Below are 6,000 nucleotides of genomic sequence, written 5' to 3'. Positions count from 1 at the left end.
TACGATTATGGTACGATTGAGGTACGATAGTTACTATATTCATGTTTGATAGTTTTTTGTTTATTTATTTTGGTACGATAATGTGGTTACTAACTTAATTTTCCTTTAATTTAGCATTTAGATGCAACATTCCATCTCATGAGGAGGCGTCTAGAATTTTATCCTAACGTGTACCCTCAGAACTGTGTTGTTATGCCTGCAATTTTTCCCGAATCATTGAAGGCTCGGTGGGACGCTTTTCCAGGTTCTGACTACTCTAGCTTTAGTTGGGATGACAGTATATTAGACTTGGTTAGGGGTGATGCAGTCCAGTTCTTACCGAGTTGGCAGAACAAGGAGTTCATTTATTTTGCCATCTTCTTGAAAGACCAATTGCATTGGGTAGCTGTAGAAGCAGACCTGAATGGGTGGATGCTCAACATCTTTGACTCCAGTATTGGATCAATTTCCGAAAACGATTTGATCAGCTTGATGGTTGACTGGTGTACCATTTTCCCGTCGGTCTTGCGACAGTCTGGTTTATTTGAGAACCATGACGTTATACTCGCGCCTCAGTTGACAGCATCAGAGAGCCAGGTCAGACCCTTCGATTGGAAACTCACTCCACGTGAATTCGTACCGCAAACAAAATCCAGGTGAACTTTATTAAATATCACATATTAATTATTATTTCTTAATTACAAAACTTTATTAAATTATTGTTTATTTTCTAATGCAGTGGCGATTGCGGATGTTACGTAATTGAGCATATTGAACATAAGCTTCTACAACTACCATTTGATAATGTAACTGGCAATAATATGAAACTTTTTAGGCAAAGGTGGTGTGTAGACTTATTCTACCAAAACTTATGTTGAACGGTCTTAATTTTTTTGAATTGTACAATTTTTTTGATTGCTCTTTTTGTAATTACTACATTTTAATGTGCTTAATCTTTGCATCGTACTATCATCGATCACTATTGTACTCTATCGTACCCTCACATGTCTCACAAATTTCACGAAACTGTACTGAAACCATACCATCGTACCACTATCGGACCACTATCGTACATTATCGTACCCTAATGTCGTACATTAACTATCGTACTACATCGAGCAACGTCGTACCATATTGTAAGATCCATTTAAATAATCATACAACAAACTATATCGTGCATTGTCGTACCAGCATCGTGCACTATCGGACCAACACTGGATTATTATATATTTAAGAGTTTCATAATGGAGAAAAAAACCTGCAAAATCCAGCACATAACAAATATTACTAGTTCAAGCAGAAATAAAACATAATAGGTCTACTAGAATACAAACAAAACAATTTAACCTCGGTACTTGCAAGACGCTTTGTTGTGCCCTTTACCACCACACTTGCTACAACATCGTTGTATCACAACCTTGTCTCCATTAGAAGGATATCGATTTTTCCTAATTCGCCCGACCTTTTGCTTCTTCGGTCGGCCTACAGGTTTCTTCTCAATCGGTACTCCAACTTGGATGTTCTTAATGTCTTCAGGCAATTCCCAATCATCCTCATCACCAACTGGCATAATTGTCCCCTCATATGTGCTCTTCCAACTCTCTCTTGTGTAATATTGAGAGCACAATGCGTACATGCTAATATTTCGTTCTTGAGCAGCAGCACATGCATGTGGACAATGAATCTTCATGATTTGGAATAGGCCGCAACTGCATGTTCGTGCCTCCAAATCAACTATACCACCGCTCTGAACTGTTCCTCCGAGGTGGACATTAAATGTATAAGGTCCAGCTCTGTCGATGCTTAAGAACCGAGATTTCTCAAATTGACATGACAAGTCCCTCTCCATAACTGGTGATAGAGTCGTGCTACACTTTTCAGCGTTTTCCTTTCGAGTAGCAAACCATGTTTGAATAGTAAACCTGATGAATTTAACAAAAGCAGTGATCGGGAAGGCTCTTGCGTCCTTAGTTTTGCTGTTGAAACTTTCAGCCCAATTACTTGTCATTACATTGTAACGGTCCCCTGGAAGTACGCACGAACCCATCTTTCAAATCCAATGCCCTCAAGATATAGTGCAACTTGAACATCCATTGCTTTTATCTTCTCAAATTCTCTTTCCAAATCTGTCTTCTTATACGAGTATGCACAACTGTAAATATGATCCGTGAAGCAATCAGTCTTTAACTTGCTAGCCACGTTCATAATAATGTGGTGGTAGCATGCGCCGTGGGGTGCATCAGGGAAGACAAGTTCCAAAGCATGAACAATGCTTTGATGCCTATCCGATACGAATGCTAAGTTCTCAACATCACCAACCGCTTGTTTCAACTTCCTCATGAAATAGGTCCAAGAGTCGTGGTTCTCACTGTCAACTATTGCGAAAGCAATCGGAAATATGTGGCTGTCTGAATCCAATGCCACGGCACACAACATTTGGCCACCATACCTAGTTTTCAAGAAGGACCCATCAATACATATAACAAGTCGACAAAACTTGAATCCCCGCCTACAAGCACCCAGAGAAAAAAAGCAATACTTGAAGCGACCCTCGTCTACCTTGAAATCAGTAATGGAATCGGGATTGTTCAACTGCAGCATGTGCAAGTACCCAGGTAACTTCGAATATGAAGCTTCAGGCGTACCCCTAACTATGTGGAGTGCCTTCTCTCTGCATCTCCAAGCCTTCTCATAACTCATTTCGATCCCGAAAGAATTCTTCATATCTTCTCTTATTTTGGAGGCTAAATAATATGAACCGTTAACTGAGAATTTATCCTTGATCAGTTCGGCAACTACCAAAGGTGATGCTTGACGGTTATCTTTTTTTCGAACATCGAGGGAACATGTGTGTACATTTTCAAATGCTGTCACCTCGAACATGTTAGAAAGTTGCTTCTTCTTCCCTCTTAACCTCCACCCACAATCAGGATCCTTGCATGTAATCTACCAAACATCAGTACCAGACTTCTTAACTATAAAGTCGAATCCCTTCTTCATTGCAAACAAGCCAGCAACCTTCTTTAAATGTTCCTTGTCTCTGAAAAACTTTCCTAAATGAATCTCCCCGCCCGATGTGCCACCCATAGATATATAGTGACTATTATCCTCAATGTCTTCTCTTGTAAACATCTGAGCTTTGAATTTACTATAATATGTCGAAGAAAAGAGTAGATCACTAAATTCTCTAGCATCATTTGTTCCGTCTGGACGACTACTACTAGTACCAGGTGTTTGGCGATCTTCTCTACGGGGTCTACTTCTACATGTTGTTTGCCTCGGTATTCGGTACGACAGTGGACTCAGGCTCAAAGCTTGAGAATGGACCTCTGTTTCTTGGTTGTCTCTTACATCATCATTGCAATCAAAATCAGCATCAGGTTCAGGATAATCAAGAAAATCGTCATTGCCCTCAAAATCATCTTCAGGGTCAGGACAATCAGGAAAATCATCATGAAATGGCATCTGTGCTACATGATCAACTGTCAGTATGAAAGGGTTTGATTCAGGTACAGCCGTGGCTACCAGCACCTTCGGATTTGTTTCTGGAACATAAGTCCCAACCTCACTACGAGTATCCTTAACAGTACTTGGTGGAGGATTACGATCAACAATGATATTCTTCTCCACCAAAGTCACAAAAAAGGGAACAAATTCATCTGGCTTCTTCAAAAGCATTGACAAATATAAGCTTACACCCTTGTCATTCCTTATAAGTTCAGGCCGATACATTAACCCTTTCATGTACTTATAATTCACTTCTAATTTCAGGTCATACTGCACTTTGTCAACCTCCAGCTCTGAGTACAAAATTTCAACAAGTTGTGAGTAAGTTATGTCCTTCTCCAACTCGAACGTTAAATTTTCGGCTCCATTAAAAACCCAATCTCTACCTTCACACTCCCAAACACCATTATACATTAAGTACGCGAACAAAGTTGACCCTATCATGTACAAAGAAAAAAAAAATCAGTAATTGGCAACAAAATGTCGAAATTTAGTTCAAATTTTTTGGCATCGTACCAGTATCGGGCCATATCGGGCGGTATCGGGCAAAGTTTTATTTATGTTTTTGATCACTTAAAACACTAATATCGGGTAAGTATCGGGTAACATCGTGTACCATCGTACTATTAGATCCGTAGTAACTTAATAACAACAATCGGGCATATATCGGACTACTATCGATCCATTATCGTACTTAAAAAGGGTGTATAGATTTAAAATAATAATCGGGCAACCATCGGGTAGCCATCGGACCTTTATGACCATCGGGTAACCAAAACTATCGGGCAACCATCGGGTTGCCATCGGACCTTCATCCCTAACCTTGAAACTCAACAACTATCGTGCCTGAATCGGGCCTCTATCGGGCATTTAGAAAAAACTCAGGGAACCCAAGAAAACGCAGATTTTCACATAACACGATTTTCACCCAAAAAAACAGCAAAAAATACCAACAAACTACAGATCCAATATCTAAACAGCATTCTAAATCATAAAAGCAACCAACAACAACAAGAATCAAAGAAAATCACTTACCCATTTAATCTCTTCACTATGAGCAAAAATAACACAAAGCTTGGTGTTTCTCCTCAAACAATCCACAATGTCTGAATGTGTATCTTTCTTGCAAGATTTTAGTATAAAAATCTTGTGTGTAAAACGTATGGTGAAGAGAGAGAATGTATGGTGAAGAGAGGTATGGTGAAGAGAGGTAGAGAGGAAGAGGGAGAATATAGAGGAAAAGTGTTATGAGAGGGGTATTTTTGGTATTAAATGAAAGATGAGCATTGATATCATATGGTGGTTAACTTTGATTCAAATTTTAATTATTAAGCTAATATAAGCATGATTTATCAAATTTCCCTAATAGAATTAAAATAAAATTAGAAAAAGTCATAGTGTAGATAGTAGTATACATACATCAATTATTTTTTAGTTTCTAATGTATCTCGCAATGTCCTTTGGTGAATTTGATGAAAAAAAAGAGTTTCAATCACTTGATTAAGAAAATAAACTACTACACAAATTTATAAGATAAAGAAAATGATATATATGTCATTATTATTTTTAAATAAATATGATTTAATTATTTAAATCATCATAAAATATCTTTAAAATATCATATTTTAATAATTAATTTTTGTTTAAGTTTAAGTTTATATTTGTTCTAGTTTTTGAATTTATTAATAGTAACAACAAGAGATTATATATTATATTGTTGACGCGGTTCTTCGCCAACAGGTAATTAAGAGAAGAAGAGAAAGGGATTAGTGCTGAATATAGAACCATCACAGATATAGAATCTTAGAGAGTGAACTAGGTGACTCAAGACACATTTTTAAGTGGTTCGAAGGTTAAAATCATTCTACTCCACTATTCAATATTATTGATATATTCTGGGTATTTGGTTACAAAGCATATATCTATTCAGAGACTATTTTTTTCAACCCTTATCAACTCCCAGGTTCTCCATATTTATAGGAGAAGGCACCTGGAAGTTGGTAAGGAGGTCATCCCGTGACCTTATTATTTGTCATATCAACTCTGTGACATTCATGATTAATTCCTAAACCTGACACATAAGTATGGTCAAATCGATAGGTAAGAAGATAATGGGCCGCACGGCCCAACCCAGCCGTGGGTTTCAGAACATGCACGTTCCTGTTGCGTGTCCAAGAAGTCAGGGAGATATCGGACACGTGATGTCAGATATATGCACGTTTATCTTGCGTGTGTTGACTTTACAGAGGGTCAGAGCTCCGTATATAGCTCATGCCACGAGCTGCTCCCCTGACCCGACCTTCGACCTTCAGGTTCTTTCCCCCAGTCCTGGGCAACCTTGGCGTGTCCTTAGGGATTGCTCGAGCTAAGAAGGTACGACATCGAAGCGGGAGCTCCGGTCTTGGGGATGTTCATGGACTAATTGTGATTAGTCAGTAACTCGGTCTGCTAATCAGCCCGTGGGAAAATCAGGGCGTACATCTGTCCCCCAAGCTCCTGCTCGTGGTACATGAC

The sequence above is a fragment of the Humulus lupulus genome, chromosome 2 (genome assembly GCF_963169125.1).
Source record: "Humulus lupulus chromosome 2, drHumLupu1.1, whole genome shotgun sequence".
In the NCBI taxonomy this organism is placed as follows: Eukaryota; Viridiplantae; Streptophyta; class Magnoliopsida; order Rosales; family Cannabaceae; genus Humulus; species Humulus lupulus.
The sequence above is the reverse complement of the archived record's forward strand: the minus strand, read 5'-3'. Positions refer to the sequence as shown.